The 21878-nt window shown below is 36.6% G+C and overlaps 1 long non-coding RNA gene across 1 annotated transcript; it reads left to right on the top strand.

Annotated features, from left to right (window-relative positions):
• Window positions 1-2892: 2892 nt before the first annotated feature.
• On the top strand, window positions 2893-20652 carry LOC117083629. The gene is made up of 2 exons (XR_004437146.1): window positions 2893-3033; window positions 14360-20652. It is a non-coding gene; the product is annotated as an uncharacterized LOC117083629 (long non-coding RNA).
• Window positions 20653-21878: the final 1226 nt, after the last annotated feature.

The following is a 21878-nucleotide window of genomic DNA, read 5'->3' as shown; positions in this document are numbered from 1 at the left end:
AAATTACCACAAACTTTGCAGCTTAAAGTAACATCAGTTGATTATCTTACAGTTCTAAAGGTGAGAAGTCCTGAAATCAAAGTGTCAGCAGGGCTGTATGCCTTCTAGAAACTCCAGGGGAGAATCCATTTCCCTGCCTTTCTTCATTTCCAGGGGCCGTGCGGATTCGTTGGTTCATGGCTCCATCTTGCATTTTCTTTTTTTTTTTTTTTTTTTTTGAGACGGAGTCTCGCTCTGTTGCCCAGGCTGGAGTGCAGTGGCCGGATCTCAGCTCACTGCAAGCTCCGCCTCCCGGGTTCACGCCATTCTCCTGCCTCAGCCTCCCGAGTAGCTGGGACTACAGGTGCCCGCCACCTCGCCTGGCATTTCCAAAGTCAGCAGCAGAGTGTCTTCCAATCTCTCTCTGCTTCTGCACTTACATTATCCTTTGTGGCACTGATCCTCCTGCCTTTCCCTTATCAGGACTTTGTCATTACATTGAGTCCACTGAGATAATTTGGGATAATCTCCCAATCTTGAGATCCTTTACATTGTAACAAAAAAATATTTTGAAATAATACTTCAGATACATTACTGATGACCTTTTTTATGACCAGTTCCTTTCAGGTCTCATTAGGTAGCTACTACACTCTCTTACAGATAGGATAATGAAACAATTTTATGTAAAAACTTTGGGTTTCAGTTCCAATAAATGTTTTTGAACATGCTTTGAGTAAGGCGAATAAGGTGTTTCAGAAAGAAAGCTTTTTCCTTGTCTTTATTTATAAAATATTCACTTTTAGTATCAAGAACTAAATTGAAAGTACTCAAAAGATGAAAAATAATAATGATAATTGAAGAACATGAAATGTCACAAGAAAATTTTTTTCTACTTTTTCGTGTAAATATTATCCAATATGTTGTGAGAGAAAAAAGGATTACAGAAACATAATAAATGTTTAATCTAGTCTTTCAAGAAGAGATATAACACTTAATGCTCTGGTCGGTGTCTGGGCTTATAGTCAGGACTCAGGAAGCTATCAGATAAAAAAGCTCAAAATAAGTAAGATGAGAAAATATGAGGGTAGATGGAATATTTGGTTCACTGAAAGGCTGTAGCAGGGAGGGATTCTAAGTCTTGCAAAGAATCTCCAGGTGTATCATACCTGAGGGCCTGTGCAGTAGTGATTGATTAAGGGAGCTGGGCAGTTTGGCCAAAGATGGAATTGGGTTTGTGATTGTATCTAATCAAAAACAACAACAACAACAACAACAACAAAAGGATGAAAGTGCATACTTCATATTCTGGAAAAGGAAGATGGAAGAGTGACTTTCATGCATGTTATGTTTAGAAAGGACATGCCAGTGCCTCATCGTGGATCTGTGCACAGTAGGTTTGGGTACAAGAATAAGTGGAGATTTTACATATTAGTAAGGCCCACAGTGAGTGAGTATTGGAAACTCTGGGCCAGACACATCTTTCTGATGCCAGAGCTACATGTAAGATCTTAGGGTCTTGAATCATATCTGGGATAGAATAAGGATAAAAAGGGGCAGAGAGGAAGATTTCTGAATTAATGGAGATTTTATACAAGAGAAATATGACAGTTTACTTTTGATGACAAATATTAAAACCATTGAGTAAAATGAGAACTGAGAGCTTAGCATTTCTATAAAATTATACAGAAATTTATTTATTTTTTGCCAAACAGGTTTATTTTTTATCCCTGTAATGCTTTATTTAATACACTAAGAAATGCTTTAAGGTAGATATAATTTTTATTTCAATTGTGATTTCCATTGAAACTTAGAGAACAAAGCAACTAGTAAATGATGTTGGGGAACAAAATATCTTCTGTATTTCTGCACATCTTGTGTAGAGACATTGATAATTTTTGCTCCAGACTATCTATTCAAGGGTATTGGTATCACAAACAGCCTTGGGAAAAAAAAAAATCATCTTCTTTCAAGGCAGAGGACAGATTTATTTTCAGACTAGGTAATAAAGATAATGTCTCTCTACAGGGCAAAGGTTGGGCAGGTTTATCAACAACCCTTCAAAAATAGGGGGCTACCTAAGCTCAGGGCCCCTTGACTGTACCACAAACCCGCTGTGCATGCAGCATCCACTGAGACTTTCTGCCTGGCACCCATGCGACTTGAGGTCAAGAGGAACTGACACAAACATGAAGCTCATGATGCCTTCTGTGCTATGCTTAATAATCCTCTGTTTCTGACTCACAAATTTTTAGTAACATCTATGACACTGTGATAGGCTTACTTGTTAGCTTACATACAGGGTAAAATTTCATATCCTTCATCATGTTTAAAAATGAAAGAAGTAATATTAGTTAGAACACTGATTCAGTAGCTCTCACTTGAAACCAGAAATCTGAATATTAAACAATGTCTACTCAGGGAGTCAGCTAAAAATAAACTAGGACAAATATAATGAGGAACCTTACTGCTTCCCTTAGTAAGATCAAATTCTTGTCTTCCCAGGTTGACAGCAAGATAATTTCTTCCCCTCATAAGCTGCATTATCAACATCTTTGTTATTTAAAGTATAACTGGCAATGCACTATTTTAGAAGAATGTGCCTCAGTAAATCATGGCCAGATAAATTGTGAGGAAAACAACTATGATACAACTTATCCTGCCTAGATATTCTCAATACATTGACATTTAAACTCTCTGAGAAATCCTCCAATAAAGAAATTTATTTCACTTACCCCCGAATTCTCTAGACTAACTTGATTACAAAACTTCTACTAGCATCCTATTGATCTAAAGTTCCACTGAATACATTTTGAGAATACCAACTAAGGTAGATGTGTTTGGAAGTTTCAGTTCCCCCTGTGAAGGTTCAATAATTTCAGTCCAAAAACCAAACCAACACTAGGCAGATTAACAGAAGAAAAAGCTTAAAAATTTAAGCTCACAGTTGTCATACAAAGTACAAAACTCAAAGAAGGGCCAGATGATTGAAGCTTAAATATCTCTTCATAAGGGAGTGGGAAATGAGAGTGGTCATCCTTGTCTTGTTGTGTTGAGGTATGTCCCTTGTATGGTGATTTTGCTAAGAGTTTTAATAATAAAGCAATGCTGGATTTTCTGGAATGCTTTTTCTGCATTTATTGGGATGATATGTGATTTTTTGTTTTTGATTTTGTTTGATTCTGTTTATGTGGTGTATCACATTTATTGACATGTGTATGGTAAACCATCCCTCCATCCCTGGTTTGAAACCCACTTGATCATAGTGGATGAACTTTTTGATGTCATTGGATTCAGTTAGATAGTATTTTATTAAGGATTTTAGCATCTATGTTCATCAAGGATATTGGTCTGTAGTTTCTTTTTTGGTTATGTCCTTTCCTGGTTTTGGTATTAGGGTGATGCTGGCTTCATAGAATGAATTAGGGAGGGTTCCCTCTTTCTCTATCTTCTGGAATAGTGTCAAAAGGATTAGTACCAATTCTTTGAATGTCTGGTAGAATTCTGCTGTGAATCCGACTAGTCCCGGACTTTTTTGTTGTTGGTAATTTTTTAACTACCATTTCAATCTCACTGCTTGTTATTGGTCTGTTCAGGGTGTCTAATTCTTCCTGATTTAAGCTAGGAGGGTTGTATATTTCCAGAAATTTATTAATCTATTCTACATTTTCTAGTTTATAAGAATAAAGGTGTTCATGGTGACCTTGAATGATCTTTTGTATTTCAGTGATGTCAGTTGTAATATCTCCTGTTTCATTTCTTAATGAGGTTATTTGGATTTTCTCTCTTCTCAGTTAATCTTGTTAATGATCTATCAATTTTATTTATTTATTTATTTTTATTTTTTATTTTTATTTTTTATTTTTGAGACGGAGTCTCGCTCTGTCACCCAGGCTGGAGTGCAGTGGCCGGATCTCAGCTCACTGCAAGCTCCGCCTCCCAGGTTCACGCCATTCTCCTGCCTCAGCCTCCCGGGTAGCTGGGATTACAGGCGCCCGCCACCTCGCCCGGCTAGTTTTTTGTTTTTTTTTTTTTTAGTAGAGACGGGGTTTCACCATGTTAGCCAGGATGGTCTCGATCTCCTGATGACCTCGTGATCCACCCGTCTAGGCCTCCCAAAGTGCTGGGATTACATCAATTTTATTTATCTTTTCAAAGAACAAGCTTTTTGTGTCATTTATCTTTTGTATTTTTGTTGTTGTTGCAATTTCATTTACTTCAGCTCTGATCTTGGTTATTTCCTTTCTTCTGCTGGGTTTTGGTTTGGATCGTACTTGTTTCTCCGGTACCTTGAGGTGTGACATTAGAATTTAAGTTTGTGCTCTTCCAGTCTTTTAAACATATTTTTGTTGTTGCAGTTTCATTTAATTCTGCTCTGATCTTGGTTATTTCCTTTCTTCTGCTGGGTTTTGGTTTGGTTCACATTTGTTTCTCTAATACCTTGAGGTGTGAGATTAGGATTTCACTTTGTGCTCTTTCAGTCTTTTTGATGTAGGCATTATGAACTTTCCTCTTAGTACTGCCTTTGCCTTATTGTAGATGTCTTGATAAGTTGTGTCATTATTGTCATTCAGTTCAAAGAATTTTTAAATTTCTCTCTTGATTTTGTGCTTGACTCAATGCTCAATCAGGAGCAGGTTGTTTAATTTCCATGAATTTACATGGTTTTGAAGGTTCTTTTTAGAGTTGATTTCCACTTTTATTCCACTGTGGTCTGAGACACTGCTTGATATAATTTCAGTTTTCTTAAATTTACTGAGGCTCACTTTATGGCTTATCATATGATCTATCTTGGAGAAAGTTCCATTCTCTGTTGAATAGAATGTGTATTCTGCTTTCATTGGATGCAACGTTCTGTATATATCTGTTAAGTCAATTTGTTGCAAAGTATAGTATAAGTCCATTGTATCTTGGTTGACTTTCTGTCTTGATGACCTGTCCAATGCTGTCAGTGAAGTATTGAAGTCTCCTACTATTGTTGTGTTGCTGTCTATCTCATTTCTTAGGCCTATTGGTAACTGTTTTATAAATTTGGGAGCTTCAGTGTTAGGTGGATACATGTTTAGGACTGTGATATTTTCCTGTTGGACAAGGAAATGGTAAAAATTTCCCTTTTACCATTATATGATGTTCCTCTTTGTCTTTTTTAACTGTTCTTGCTTTAAAGTCTGTTTTTTCCTGACATAAGAACAGCTACCCCTGCTCGCTTTTGTTGTCCATTTGCATGAAATGCCTTTTTCTACCCCTTTACTTTAAATTTATGTGAGTCCTTATGTGTTAGATGAGTCTCCTGAAGGCAGTGGATAGCTGGTTGGCGACTTATTATCCATTCTGCAATTGCATATCTTTTAAGTGGAGAATTTAAGTCATTTACATTCAACGTAAGTATTGAGATGTGAGGTACCATTGCATTCATATGTTATTTGTTGCCTGTGTACCTTGTTTTTTTTGTTTTTTGTTTTTGCTTTTTAACTTGTATTTTTGTTTTATAGGCTCTGTGTAATATATGCTTTAAAGTGGTTCTGTTTTGACGTGTTTCCAGGATTTGTTTAAAGATTTAGAGCTCCTTTTAGTAGTTTTTATAGTGGTGGCTTGGTAGTGGTGAATTCTCTCAGTATTTGTTTACCTGAAAAATACTTTATCTTTCCTTCATATATGATGCTTAGTTTTGCTGGATTCAAAATGCCTGGCTAATAATACTTTAGTTTGAGGAGGCTCAAGATAGGGCCCCAATTCTTTCTAGTTTTTAGAGTTTCTGCTGAGAAATCTGCTGTTAATCTGATAAGTTTTCCTTTATAGGTTACCCTAGTAGTTTTTTCACATAGCTCTTAAGATTCTTTCCCTTATCTTAACTTTAGATAACCAGATAACAATGTGCCTAAGCGGTGATCTATCTGTGATGAAGTTCCCAGGTGTTCTTTGTACTTCTTGTATTTGGATGGTAGGTCTCTAGCAAGGTCAGGAAAGTTTTCCTCAATTGTTTACCCAAACATGTTTTCCAAACTTTAGATTTCTCTTCTTCCTCAGGAACACCGATTATTCTTAGGTTTGGTCGTTTAACATAACCCCAGACTTCTTGAAGACTTTGTTTATATTTCTTCATCTTTGTTGAATTGGGTTAATTCGAAGACCTTGTTTTCGAGCTCTGAATTATTTCTTCTACTTGATCAATTCTATTGCTGAGACTTTGCAGACCATTTTGCATTTCTATAAGTGTATCCATTGTATCCTGAAGTTTCGATTGTTTTTTTATTTATTCTATCTATTTCCTTGAATATTTCTCCCTTCACTTCTTGTGTTACTTTTTGGATTTCCTTGCACTGGGTTTCACCTTTCTGTAGTGCCTCCCTGATTAGCTTAATACCTAACCTCCTGAATTCTTTTTCAGTTAGTGATATGAACGTCTATTGGTCTCTCAGCTGTGGACACCAGCACCTGTTCCAGTGGAGGCAGCAGGGGGTGAAATGGACTCCGTGAAGGTTCTTAGCTTTGGTGGTTTAATGCTCTATTTTTGTGCTGTTTGGCCTCCTGCCAGAGAACATCAGCTGTGGTAGTATAGAGAGGAACTAGTGGTGGGCAAGGCCCTAAAACTCTCAAGATTACATGCCCTCTGTTTTCAGCTACTAGGGTGAATATGGAAGGCCCATTAGGTGGGGCAGGGCTAGGCATGTCCGAGCCCAGACCCTCCTTGGGCAGGTCTTGCTGTGGGGTATGGGGTGAGGCCCCGAGGTCAATGGAATTGTGTACCTAGGAAGATTATGGCTGCCTCTGCTGATTCATGCAGGTTGTCAGGGAAATGGAGGAAAGTGAACAGTTACAGGCCTTACCCTGTTCCCTTACAAATCAAAGGGCTGGTCTCACTCCTACCATGCCCACCCTAACAGCCCCAAGTCTGTTTCCAGGCAGTGGGTGAGCGGGGCTTGAGAACTTGCCCCAAGCTACCTGCCTCCCATCTGCAAAATAGAAGTGCTCAGTTCTTGATCTGCCTGTGGAGTCTGCACATCGGATTTATGCCCTCCCTGGAGTTCTGGCCAGGAAGCTTCTTGCCTGGTTCAAATTGCTACTAAGTTCAGCTGGAAACTTCCTTCTCCTTGTGGCGTTTTCCCTGCTCCTCTGGCTGCCCTCCCAGTGCATCTCTGTGGTGCCAGGCAGGAATAGCTTGCTTGGGGTCCCAGTGAGCTCCCAGGGCCTTTCCTGCTGGTTCCTCTGCCCCTGTATTCCGCTCGGCTCTCTGAATTGTGGTAAGGTAAGGTGGGAAACTTCTCCCTTCAGTTTCTCTAGTGGAGTTGTGTATTTGGGAAAGGAGGATCTCTCTTCCTCACTTCCACAGTTGGGGAACTCACAGTATTTGAGGTATCTCCCAGGTCCTGAACGAGCAGTTTGTTTCCTTCGGAGGGTCTGTGGATCCTCTTGGGATTGCTGGTTTGTTCTTGCCAAAAGTTGATATTTTTAACGCTCCCCAGACTAATATTATATGCATCCAGTGTTAAAGTACCACTGTAATACAGCAATAAGGCAGGAACTCTTTCCTGGGGAAATCATAAGGAACAGAAGTCTAGAGTCTAAATTTTATTCTGACAATATAGTGGCTACTCATCACATGTGGCTTCATAAATTTTAATTTAAATGAATGTAATTAAACAAAATTTGAAATTGTATTACTTAATCATTCTGGTCACATTCCGCATACTCAGTAGGCATGTGGAGTTAGTGACTATAGTAGAGAACAACTTAGATATCTCATATTTCCATCATCACAAAACATTCAACTGGACAGTGCTGGTATGTTAGATATAGAGCTCTGTCCCGGCATGACTAGTCAAACTTAGAGGCTTTAGGTTTGGTTTTATTAAGACAGCCGGTGGTTTTCTCTAAGGGGTACAAAGGTGGTGTAGACAGAAATCTGTATATACACAATTTATGTGTGTGTGTGTGTGTGTGTGTGTGTGAAGAGAGAGAGAGAATAATGGTGATAGTCTCACATATTATTACAAAGCTGATGTAACACAGAAATTGTCAGGAAGGACTTACTGTCCTTAAAAGCCTATTTGTAGAAAATTTTCCAATTAATCAGTGCTTATTGTTTTTATGTTGCTTCCCAAAAGTACTTTCTCTAATGTCATTACTATTGATTTTCTCCCTGTGGGTCCCTGATTTATCTGGCTTTTGTCCTGGAATGGTTTTATAGCTAAGGAAGAAATCACGACCAATAGTTTTGTAAACTATTTTCAAAGATGTCACTGTCAACCTCAAAATCTAAACCTATAACCTAGATTTTTCTTCAGCATACTTCCAACAGAAGGCTACAAAAATATTTCAAAGAAAAAACACAAATAGTCAAAAGGGAGTTATTTTGTGTCATAAAAAATCTCTGCATTGTTACATAAGAAAAAAATTAAGTTTTTGCAATAGAGATTTTATGATTTAGCAAATCAGTGTAAACTGTGAAGACAACATTTTATGGTTATCAAATATGTAATTTAGTGAATGGCATGAAGCATGTGAGAAAAACAAACAAATTCTTTTTAATCATTGCTCTTATTTTAAAGATCAATGCTTATCTATGGGGAAGGATGTTTTGCTGTTTCCTTTCCATGGGGTAGCTGAGAAAGGGAGAATCTAAGAAAATAATTTTCTGATTCTAATTTTCTAACTCTGACTCTAATTTTCATTGACTAAAAAGTATAAATACTTGTTGATAAAAAAGTATTAAGGATTATTCTGAACACCCTAATACAATGTTCATCTTGTTTCAATTTTATGGAACTAAGGAAAGGGACAAAATTTCCATTTTCTTTTTCATATTTTGACCTTGGTGTGTTTTTATACATAGAGATTTTGCAAGGTATATGAGACAGAGAACAATATTGACTGAATTTAATAGTGGCCTCAATAATCACAAAAGCTTCCCTAAAACTGAACCTTTTCGAGTAGTGAAAGAGAGTGAACACAGAGAAAAAACGTTTTCCTTAATAAGCTAAATGATAATAGCTCTCAGGTACACAGCATTCACACATTAAAAATGCTTTCACGGTGGTTTTCTGTTCAGCATGTAAGAAGCTGGGAAGTCACTACTCTGTCCTAACAAGTGAAAAACTAAACAACTAAAAATTCAACAGCTTCTCTGAACTAGAGAAGTGAAGTCACAGGAAAAACAACTGCCTCAAAATGGAAAATGCAGAGAATCACAACTTATTGGAGAAAAAATCCACCAAATGAAATCTTTGTGAGAACCAGTACTGGAGCAGGAAAACCTGAACTGGAATTGACAAATCGCTGAAGGTTCATTGTGGACAATTCTGAGAAGCAAATATGCCCGGACAATCGAATCAGAGGGGCCCCCTACTTTTGTGAGTTTTACCTCCAGAAGCTTCACCAGATTCTCACAGTAAATATTATAGAGAAATTTCTTTACGTTTCCAATAGAGAGTGGGGAAAGAGAATCATTTTGAAATTTTCCAGAGCATTCTATTTTTCTTAATGAGGCCTGTCTTCAAGAAATTTTCTTTAACAGAATCTAAACTACTGGAATTTTTGTTTCAGAGTCCAATCAATGTAGGGGAAGAGAAATATCCGACTCCAGGCCATTCTAGCCAGTGTGTTCCATCTAAAGCGGGACGGGAGGATTGAGTAACACTTGCGAAGTACACAGCTCGGAGGTGAAGGCTCACTAAAAAACTAAGATCTAATCATGGAACCACAGAATACTTTCCCTTTCCTTATCCTTTACCACCACATCACTAAAGCCTATTTAATACAGATCCTCTTACTCAGTATATAATATTCAGCTATGAAGACGAAATTACAAGGCATACACACACGAAAAAGAAAAAGGACAGCTGTGGTGGGGCACACTTGTAGTCCCAGCTACTAGGCAGGCTGAGAAAGGAGGATCACTCATACCCAGGAGTTCCAGGCGGCAGTGAACAATGACCACGCCACCTCACTCCAGCCTAGTAATAGCAAGACTCTACCTAAAAAAAAAAATTACAAGTCATACTAAAAGGCAAACAAAACAAACAAAAAAGCCAACACAGTTTGTAGAGATGGAACAAGCATCAGAAGCAGACTCAGATATGGCAGCAATGTTGAAATTATCAGACCAAGAACCTAAAACAACTATTATTAATGTGCTTGAATTGTGTAAAGTAGACAGCATGTAAGGAAAAATGAACAGAGAGATAGAAATTCTAAGAAATATTTTTTAAGTGGTAAAAACCAAGGGGACTATGGAAAAAAAGAGAGTACATTTGATGAGCAAATCAGTAGACTGACTGGACACAGCTGAGAAAAAAGGAAATCTGGCCTTGAGAATATTTCAGTTAAAACTTCCAAATTAGAAAATCAAAGAGAAGAAAGAGTGAAAAAGAAAACTCCCACAGAATACCCAAGAACTGCAAAATATTTACAAAATGTGTTATATATATATATATAACGAGGATAATAAGAGAAAATAATGGGGAAAGGAAGAAAATAATACTTGAATTAATGATGCCTGAGAATTTCTCCAAACTAATGTCAGATACCAAATCACAGATATGGAAAGCTCAGAGAACACAAGGCAGGATACATTTTAAAAAAAAATCCTACACCTAGGTATCTTCTGCAGTCAAACTGAAGAAAATAAAAAATAAATAAAAAGTCTTAAGCAAACTCAGGGGGCTTGGGGAACCTTAGAGGAGAAAAGACAAAAATTACACTTTACTTCTCTCCAGAACTCCTACAACAATAAGAGAATGGGGTGAAATATTTAAAAAGTTGAGAGAGAGAGAGAGAGAGAGAGAACAAAACAAAAAATGCTGCCAACCTGGAATTCTGTATCCTATAAAATGATCCTTTAAAAGTAAAAGAGAAATGAAGACATTCTCATACAAACAAATGCTGAGAATTTTTTACCAATAGAAATGCCTTGTAAGAAATTTTAAAATAAGTTCTTCAAAAAAAATAACAAAAAAAGAAAAAATCATATAGGTGAGAACCTATATAAAGGAAAGAAGAACATTGGAAAATAAATAAGTGAAAGTAAAATAAAAACACTTATTTTTCTTATTTTCAGTTGATATAACAGATAATTTGTTCAAAATAATAGCCAAAGTATATTCATATGTATGTATGCAAATCTATGTGTATATATAATACGTGCTTATGTATGCATATATATGTATAATGCATAATAGTAATGATAAAGGAAACATTCAGAGGAAGGAATTAGAAATAATTTTTATTACATAGTACTCACACTACCCAGAATATGGTATAATGTTGTTAGAAAGTGGAGCTGAAAGTGTAATTGGTTTAATTGTAAATATATATTACAAACTATAAGGTAACCATCTAAAAATCGTAAAAAATAAATAAAACTACAACTCATACGCTAAGAAACAGGAAATAAAATGCTATAAAATGCTCAATTAAAACCACAAAAGACAAAAACGTGAAAGACAAAATCGTAGATATCAATCCAGTTATTTAGATAGTCACTTTAAACCTCAATGGTCAATAGACAAATAGATCAATGGAACAAAGAAAAAGGGACCCAAGATCTAAATCAACATAAATATAGTCAACTGATCCTTAACAACAACAACAACAACAAAACCTAAAGAAATACAACTGAGTGAGGAGTTTTTCAGCAAATAGTATAACAACTGGGTATTCACATACAAAACAAATAAAACTAGAAATAGACTTTATACCTGTTTGGACGAACGGAGGCAAGATGGTGCACTTCCGGGTTCTTCTTCACCGACTTTTCCCTTCGCGAGCGCGCGAAAATGCAGCCAGCGCCCAGGGAGGGTGCAGACCAACTGGGCATGCGCCAGGTGACGTCAATCCGAAGAGACCAAGATTTACCTGGTCGCACCTGCGGAACGGCCCCGACAGGCCCGTGCCCCGCCTATTGCCCTCCCACTCCTAGAAAAGCCGCTGGGGACTGACGCCTCACGCAGCCTTTCTCAGTCCTCCACACCTGTGGGGATGTCGGAACTGCAGGAACTCCGTCGGAGAGCCCCACTGGGGGACTCTGTCCGCCTTCTTTGCCGGAGGCGGACAGACCTCTTCCCCACACCTTAGGTGACCAAAATAAACTTGCAGTTTTGCTCCTACACTTGCCTACTCCCTGGTTCTTTTGTGCCCGCTCTGGTGGTCTTAGAAAAACAAATCAGGGAGGCTGAGACGGGCGGATCACAAGGTCAGGAGGTCGAGACCATCCTGGCTAACACGGTGAAACCCCGTCTCTACTAAAAATACAAAAAAACAAAACTAGCCGGGCGAGGTGGCGGGCGCCTGTAGTCCCAGCTACTCGGGAGGCTGAGGCAGGAGAATGGCGTAAACCCGGGAGGCGGAGCTTGCAGTGAGCTGAGATCCGGCCACTGCACTCCAGTCCCGGCGACAGAGCGAGACTCTGCCTCAAAAAAAAAAAAAGAAAAAAGAAAAAAAGAAAAACAAATCAATACCCTTCACCAAAATTAACTCAAAATTGAATCACAGACCTAAATGTAAAGTACAAAATTATAAAACTCTTAGATGATAACATAGGATAAAACCTTGATGATGTCAGTATGGTGATGACTTTTTAAATACAACACTGAAAGCACAATCTATTAAAGAAAAAAATGGAAAATCTGGACTTCATTATCATCTTCTACTCTATGAAAGACATTGTCCAGAAAATTAGAACACAAGCCACAGACTGAGAGAAAATATTTGTTATATACATAACTGATAAAAGATTATCCAGTATATAAAAAGTACTATTAAACTTTGACAACAAAAAAATGAAAAACCCAATTCAAAAGTTGAGTGTAAGACCTCAGTAAAGAAGATATATAGATGGCAAATAATCATATGAAAAGATACGCAACAACGTTTGTCATTAAATAATTGCAAATCAAAACAGCAATGAGATACCATTACAAACCTATTAGAATGGCCAAGATCCCAAACAGTAACAACTTGACATGCTGGCTAGGATATAGAGCAACGAGATCTCTCATTCGTTGCTGGTGGGAATGCAAAATGGTACAGCCACATTGGAAGACAGTTGGTGCTTTCTTACAGAATTAAACATACTCTTACCGTATGACCAAGTAGTTAGGCTTCTTAGTATTTATCCCAATGAGTCAAAATCTTATGTCTACACAAAATCCTGCAAACAGATGTTTGTAGCAGCTTTATTCATAATTGTCAAAACTTGGAAGCAACCCAGGTGTTTTTTACTAGGTGAGTGGCTAGATAAACTGTGATACATCCAGACAATGAAATATTATTCAGAGCTAAAATAAATGAGCTATAAAGTCATTAAAAGACATGGAGGAATACTAAATGCATATTATTTCGTGGAAGAGGCCAATCTGAATGGCTGTGTACTAGATGATTCCAACAATGTAAAATTCTGGAAAAAGCAAAAGTGTGAAGACAGTATAAAGATCAGTGGTTGCCAAGGGTTTGGGCTAAGCAGGGGTGAATAGGTAGGGCATGGGATTTTTAGGGTAACGAGACTATTCTGTATGGTATTATAGTGGTGGATATATGTCATTACATTTATCAAACCCTTTAAAATGTACAATGAAGAGTGAACTCGAATGTAAAGTATGGGCTTCAGGTGATAATGATGCATCAATGTAGAGTTGTCTATTTCAACAAATGTACCACTCTGGTGAGGAATTTTGGTGGTTAAACAAACTGCATGTGCAGGGAAAGAGAGAATATGGGAAATATCTCTGTACCTTTCCCTCAGTTTTTTTAGAGTAGACCTAAAACTACTCTAAAAAGTAAAGTCTGTCCTAAAATGCTCTCACATAATTTTCCTGTTTTAATCCTCATACAAATCACAGGAATTCAGCAAGATGGGAATGGTTCTATTTATTTAACAGAGGAAATTGAAACTTGTATTGGACTATGAAACTGGAAATTACAGTAACTAAACTATAAATGAATTTTCCAATTCTGGTTTAGTGCTCTCTTCATGTAGCATGCTGAAGTTTCTAAAATCTGATATGTCTCAGTGTTTACTGAAATTAGAGAAATTATTGAAACCAATTTTAAAATTATATATATATATTATTTTAAGTGAATATGTTAACTGGTATTAAAAACACTAAAGTGTGTACACAGTTACATATAAATGTGTGCGTGTATATACGTATATACATGTATATACGTATATACACACATTTTTCTAGACATCGAGCCAACAAAATTGTGTGAATTTAGGTAGGTTGGTGCAAAAGTAATTTTGGTTTTTGCATTGTTGAAATTTGCCATTTGCTATTGGAATATATTCTTAAATAAATGTGGTCATATTATACATCATTTTAATGTGCATTTCTTGCTTTTTTTTTAGTAGCTCATTACTTTGCTCTTTATTTTATATTTATTTTAGACTAGAAATGATGCTAGACAAAAAGTGAATTCCAGCGATTTTCTGTTTCAAGTTCAAAATGGGTCAGAAAGCAGCAGAGATAACTTGCAACCTCAACAACTCATTTGGCCCAGGAACTGCTGATGAATGCACAGAGCAGTAATGGTTCAGAAAGTTTTGCAGTGGAGACTAGAGCCTTGAACATGGGGAACGTAGTGGCTGGCCATTGGAAGTTGACAACTATCAATTGGGAGCAATCATCAAAGCTGATCCTCTTACAACTATATGAGAAGTTGTTGAGGAAGTCAACGTTGACCATTCTACGGGTCATTTTGCATTTGAAGTAAATTGGAGAGACGAAAAGTCTCAAAAAGTGGGTGCCTCATGAGCTGAGCAAAAATTAAAAAGAAATGTCATTTTGAAGTGTCGTCTTCTCCTATTCTGTGCAACAACAATGAATCGTTTCTCTATTAGACAGTGATGTGTGATGACAAGAGGATTTTACACGAGAACTGGCGATGACCAGCTCAGCGGCTGGACCAAGAAGAAGCTGCAAAACACCTCCCAAAGCCAAACTTACATCAAAAAAATGTCACAGACACTGTCTGGTGGTCTGCTGCCTGTTTGATCTACTACAGCTTTCTGAATTCTGGTGAAACCATTACAGCTGAGAGGTATGATCAGCAATTTGATGAGATGCACCAAAAACTGCAATGCCTTCAGCCGACATTGGTCAACAGAAAGGGCCCAATTATTTTCCACGACAATGCTTGATCACATGTCACACAATCAATGCTTCAAAAGTTGAATGAATTCGGCTACGAAGTTTTGCCTCATCTGCCATATTCACCTGACCTCTTGCCAACCAACTACCACTTCTTCAAGTATTTCAACAATTTTTTGCAAGGAAACTGCTTCCACAACCAGCAGGATGCAGCAAATGCTTTCCAAGAGTTCGTGGAGTTCCAAAGCATAAATTTTTATAGTACAGGAATAAAGAAACATTTCTCATTGACAAAAATATATTGAGTGTAATTGTTCCTATTTTGGTTAATAAAGATGTGTTTGAGCCTAGTTATAATTATTTACCATTCATTGTCTGAAACCACAATCACTTTTGTACCAACCTAAATTAATTGTTATAATGCTTTTTGTTTAGAATACAAACAAAAGTATGCTTTTAATAGAATATTCAGAAGAATAACAGATTTACATTAAGGCCGACCACAAAATGGACATGCAAAGTCAACAATATACTTTAACTATTAACATAAATATTAAAATACAGTGAATGACATCCAAACTCACTACTTTTTAGGAGTTTTCAGATAGAAAGGGCCCCAGATTGAAACCGATACAGTTGTATTAACCATCTCTCTCATAAGTGCACTTGTAGATACACTTTCCCACCAAAATATTATTGTAAAAACCATGTAGTGAGGAGCAGAATTTTATGATGTATTAAGTGATGCCGAACTCGAACTTCTAGGCCCAACTCAGAGTAACAATAACACAAAAAAAGATATTTGTGTGTCAAAGGATATAACAAAGTTCTGCTAAAAACAATCCACCTGGCTGTGGCTACCATTCTAAACTTTGTTACTCTATGCATATGCAAATATGCATCTAAAATCCCTATAACTAAAGTTGTTGGAATTTCTTATTGTAAATATTTTTGCTCATTGTAACATAATGATCTTGTTGACACTAACAAAAGTGAGAATATCTAACACTGAACAATTTTTGACTCTGTTCTGTTTTCCTTAGGCCAAGAAGTGTAGTTTTGAGGATTGTATTTCCTTGCCAGTTGGCATGCAACTGTAGGCATTTGTTGGGTAAACTTGCCCTTCTCTTTCATCCTCCAGTGCCCTGAAAGCCACACCACTTCTCTTATTCAACCCCGTACTCCAGCAGGTCAGGCTCATCTCCAAATCCATCCTGGGCCTATCTCCTTAAATAACCTTCTCCTTTACCAACCCCACCCCCACTATGCCACAGGCTTCATTTTTTTATAAACATAAAATTCAAAAAGGATGCCTTTCTGTGATTTTGCTCCTGCATCAACATTAAGCCCACACATTGAGTGTGGTATAAAGAACTCAGAGTGAATTTATTTATGCTATTATTCTTTTAAAATAGGTCTGTTGCTAATAGGTCTCTGGGTATGCATATGAAATTCACACAGCTATAAAGGGAAAGAAACAAATGCCAGATACCCAGTACCAAGCTGAGAAACCAAATGGTACACAGAGGCAATGAAGGAGCTGAGCTTAGAGGTTAGCATGGAAACCTAGCCCTGACTGCTATTTGGAACGTCAAGCATCCTAATGAGTATAGAGCATTATATGATTCTCAAGGAATAAAGAAGTTTGGCTTCAGTGCCCTCATTGTGACTACATATGGTCAACAGTTTAAGGAGAAAATGAATTAAGAAAAAAAATGCATTTTGTAGTCTCCATCAAAGAAAGAAATGAGTGGTAATATTTTAGCTCTTCTCCCTACCTCATAAGGTTAATTAATTAATAATATAATTAAAATAGTGCAAAATATAGTAACTGCCCAAGATAGTCAAAAGAAAGATTCTGTTTCTATTAAAGTTGATCTAAGATTGCCAAAAAACCAAAACATTCCTGGCATTTGGTCACCTGTGTTGAAGGACAGATATTCTGTAAAAAGTTCAAAGAAGCTCTTATCCAGAATTAAAGGAATTGTTCATTTTACTGTGAGAAAATTCTTAAGTGCCTTCAGATACAGTGCAAACTGCTACATCTAAAGAATGCTCAGTGACTTAAGTATGGAAGTGTGCTTCTAGCTTGGAAGCTGGAGGCCCAGTCTTGGGAAACATCAACTTTTGGGTCAGCTGTTGTGCACACATCCCACAACATCCGGAGCAACAGATTATGTGCTGATAATCTTTTCCAGTCACCAGTTTAGAGCTCATGGAGAAAGACAAGGAAAAAGGAAAGGATCAGAATTCCTGTCAGTCCTCTGGTCTTCAAGCCTCTGCCACAGCTGCTGTATTTTGTCCAAACAAAAAGATTTGAAAATGAACTTTCCAGTTTTATCTGACATTCTTCTTTGTTCAAAATGTGGTCTCTCATCACCATCCCTATATCTCCAAAGATTTTAATAAGAATTGCAATTATTTTGGAATTTGAAATCACTATTTCTTAAGTAGGTTTGAGTGCTTGTAGAAGTCTCTCAGCAAGATTATTTGTAGTTAGACAGGAAACATTTGCTTTTTATTTAAATGTAAATGGATATTATGAAGCAGATTCACTGTGTATTGGTTAGCACCTTGTCTGAGTCTGACAATGTAGAGCATACTCATACACAACACATTGCACAAAGTGGATTTATTATTTACCCATTGGCAGTAAGGGACAAAAGAAGCATAAACTTCTTTGCGAACCAGTTCCTCAAAGCTCAAGAAAGCTGCCTGGGGCATTTAGAGTCTACACTGCATGTGGCCCAATTTGCACCACAACTGAGGGAGCCCCACAGGCAGCCTGCCAGGGTTATATACATTAGGGGCACCAGGACTCACTGACAAAGCCTTGAAGGATATCCCTCTTTCAGAGGAGAGAGGAGCAAAGCTGAAGCTGTCTCAGGCAGTTGCTGCCTAACTCAAGATGTAACGTTTCCTAAGAGTAACAGGAACAAGGTCCCAACTGTCTGAGGCAGCTCCTCCCTATCTGAGTTCTTGCATTCTGAGCATATCCTAGTTATTCTTGAGAACTACAGGCAAGAAAGTGGAGAGAGCTGCGTCAGTCCGAGGCCACCGGAGAACTGCTCTGCGTATATTTAGTGACTAACGGGTTTGGCTGATAATATATCTTTAAGTACTGATGATCAGAAAAGATCTGTTTTAATTATTGCTATATTGTTTCATTATTGTTTATCTTCTTTTTATCCCATGTAATTCTAAATACAAATCTCTGAAAAATTAAGGGTAAGATAATTTTTTTCTTGACTAATTTTTATGGTTGCTTACAATTAGGAAATATGTCAAATAAATTCACCATAAATAAATTGACATACATCAACAAAACATCCCAAACTCAGTTGTATTAGTTTTCTTAAGACATAATTGTTTATGAAGAGCTGAGCATTTGCTACCTTTTTAAGCTCCGAATCTTGTGAATAGGCCAAAAAGTCACTTCCACAAACATTTATAGAGAACTTATTAAAATTGAGTCAATGGTAAGTGTGACATTCAAAAATGTAAAGTGAAGTATACCTTCAAGAAATATACAATATTCACTATAACACAGTGCAGAATAAGCTAGTGCAGTTAAAGCATAAATAAAATGCTCAGGGAAACTAGAGTGGGGACCGATGAGGAGAAGGAAGAGCTTAATGGAATAAATGTTAAATAATGTGAATTTTTAATAATAAATGTAGGTAAGCAAAGAAGAGAGGAATTTACTATAGGCACAAGTTTGTATGGAAATTAACAAAATGTAGTCCCTATGCACAAAACCAAGATCAAAACTAGCAATATGCTGAATAGAATTTTGCTCCCCAATGTTGAGTCTAACAAGGATTAGACATTCCCATCTCTCTTCTCAGCTTTGTTTTTCTCCATAACACATTTTATACTCTCATACATCGTATAACTTAATACGTTCATATTTATTGCCCAACTCTCAGTGGCAGAGTGCTAGCTGTGCACTCACACATTTCCTATTCTTGCTTGATTTATAGCTAAATACATTTTCCATTCTCCCTTCTAATTAGGTATATCCATGTGAATGAGGTTTAGCTATAGTCACCCTTGGAGTGTGTGGGGATCCCAGAAAATACATTTTGTAGGTCCCTCATCTATTTAAGAAATTTGATCAAAAATGTTATTACAGAGGTTATGCACTCATGCAAGTTATAATCAGTGAAATTTAGAATTAGCAGTGAAAATTTAATTGAGAACATGTACTTATGTTTGATTTATCATCCAATACATGAAAATGTTCTCTTTAGCATCCATTAACCATGTCTTCCTAGTCAGGTGAAGGAATTTCTCTGGGTTTCTTATTATCAAACATACCATTTCTGGCTAATTTCTTATTTCCCACTGTGAGAAAAAGATAACAATGTTGTTATTACTCACAATGCCATGAATTTTTGGAACTGCTTTGTATTTAAACCACATATATCTTCTTGCCTCTGCAGGTCCCTAATGACATTTATTTAATGCTGGTTGCATCATTGCTCAAGACATTGCATGATCCATTATGCTGCCCAAGACTACCAGTTTTCAATGACTTTCCCAGAGATTCTTATTCTGCTTTACTGATGATGACCACAAATGCAAGAACTATCCAGCGTGCAGGATAGTGTGAAAGATGTTTCATTTTCTGATCATTTAAGAGTTACTATTTGGGAAGCACAATGGCACATCTTTCAACCATATGTCATCTGGAACTCTTTAGGCAAAAAAAAAAAAAAAAAAATCACTGTAATTCCAGAATGTGAACTCTTTCGATGTTGATTGCATAGCTGCCTTCTACACACTGCCACTGTTGGAAAAGATAGAGATGGGGCCTTTAGATGGAGCAAAAAGACAGTTACAGTCACACAAGAAATGACTTTCTGTCCTCTGACTTGGATGAGCACTATACCACTGCACCTATTGGAGATAAAAATACATTATTCAGAGGTCCCTGTGGCATTGTGAAGCAATAATCTAGAAGTCCTTTGAAAGAGATAGGTGTAGCCACAAATGGAGGATGGCCTGATGCATGGTGTTCTTGGAGTCTTTGGCTGGAGGGCACAAAGACAACATTTACGATGTAGATATTTTATTCATTTATAGAATATGAACATTTTAAACATTGATTCAATAAGTCTTGGGCTATTTGAAGGCTTTTAGAAGTTTTGTCTAGAGTCACTTCAATTTTTACTTCTGTCTCAAAGACAGTAAAATACATGAACAAAAATATCTGTAGTTGAATCTAATTCTCTAAGCTAACAGCAGGTTTGTATGCACTTTTTGCATGTGATATTACTGTTATTCATTACATTTCAGTTATAAATAAGAGAGATGATTCATTCTTTGACTTGTTGGGGGCTGGTTTTCCTGAGGCATTTGTTCCCCTTTTGTTCCTTCAGATTTATGAGCCTGGCAAGCCTTTCTGTCTGCTGCTGAAAAGACTATTGTACCCATGTACACACAGTCCCAGCAAATAATTTATTTCAGACCTCTGAGAACATTCTTTTTCTCACTCTCAAAACAGGGATTTTTCATTTCAGTCATCGGTCCCAATCTTAGCAGTGATTCCACAAAGTCAGTATTCATTTTCAATAAAAAAAAAAAAGAAAAAGTTATACCTCAGAAGGCTTTGACATAGAAAAATGGAACAATGGTGAAAATGGTCCTGGATTTTATGCTGCCATCAAAAAAATTTTGGTCAAGCACAAAGTCTTAATTTTTAAATACGTTATTTTCCTCCTGTGTTTTCTGGTTCTTTCATCCTTACCTCAAATACTAGAAAAAGTAAATCTATTTCAGTTTAGCAACAAAACATTTGATTGGGAGATAGTGATTCAATTAATTCAAAGAACAGATTTTATTTTAGTTACAAGAATTATTCTTTCTCTTGACTTATTTTGGATGATTATCTGATTAGTTTTTCTAGAGACATAACAACTTTGTTGTTAGAATGATATTGTTTCTCCATTTGCTTTTATAATTTTTATAATTATGTCTGAGATTTTATAAGATTTATAAGATACTATTATCTATTAATTTTATTCATTACAAAATTTTCTGATCTGTGTGTAATTACAGGTCTTGTTGCGTCACTATGCTACAAGGCTATGTGAGACTTTGGGAATTTGTGTAGCTCGTTTTCTTAGGTACAGAAAAGAATGTGACTACAACTGTCCCTAAAATTAGTCTTTCTTAAAATTCCCTAAAGAAGAAGATATTTCTTCAACGTCTCACTCTGAAAAGAAACCTGACTTTTAAAGAGATGACCAAAGAGATCTTGACCATAATCCATAACAACTTGACAAAGGTATACATTTATCATTCGCTTATGAAAGTATCATATGAAACCCTGGGATATATTTCATAAAGTCAATGGATGTCATATTTTCTTTTTCCCTCTCCTGATCATCCTTTTGTCTATTTTAACATAAACTATACGGGAATCAAGTGCGTAGATTGTTAAACAGGAAAAGATGAATCTAGTTTTAGCTACTCTGTTGGCAGCAGGACTATTTCTAAACCATTCCTTTTTCAACTTTTATGAAAGCCAGCTGCAGGACTTATATATGGGCAAAAATTAGCATGGATTCAGCAGGATTTGTATTCCCATTTTCATCAGCTAAGAAATAACATTTGATTACAATATATAATCAAAACTGTTTAGAAACAGTTTTGTCAACATTTATAAAAAATGATATATTACTCATCAAGTATTCTTTATTGGTGATATTGGGAAAATTACTCAGTCTCTCTCTTGCTTGTTTTTTTTTTTTTCAATCTTGAAGTTGATAATATTTACTTCTTTTAATAAAACTCACAAAAAAACATGTG

Source organism: Trachypithecus francoisi, unplaced genomic scaffold (assembly GCF_009764315.1).
Source record: "Trachypithecus francoisi isolate TF-2019V2 unplaced genomic scaffold, Tfra_2.0 Lachesis_group0, whole genome shotgun sequence".
Classification (NCBI taxonomy): Eukaryota; Metazoa; Chordata; class Mammalia; order Primates; family Cercopithecidae; genus Trachypithecus; species Trachypithecus francoisi.
The sequence above is the reverse complement of the archived record's forward strand: the minus strand, read 5'-3'. Positions and strand labels throughout refer to the sequence as shown.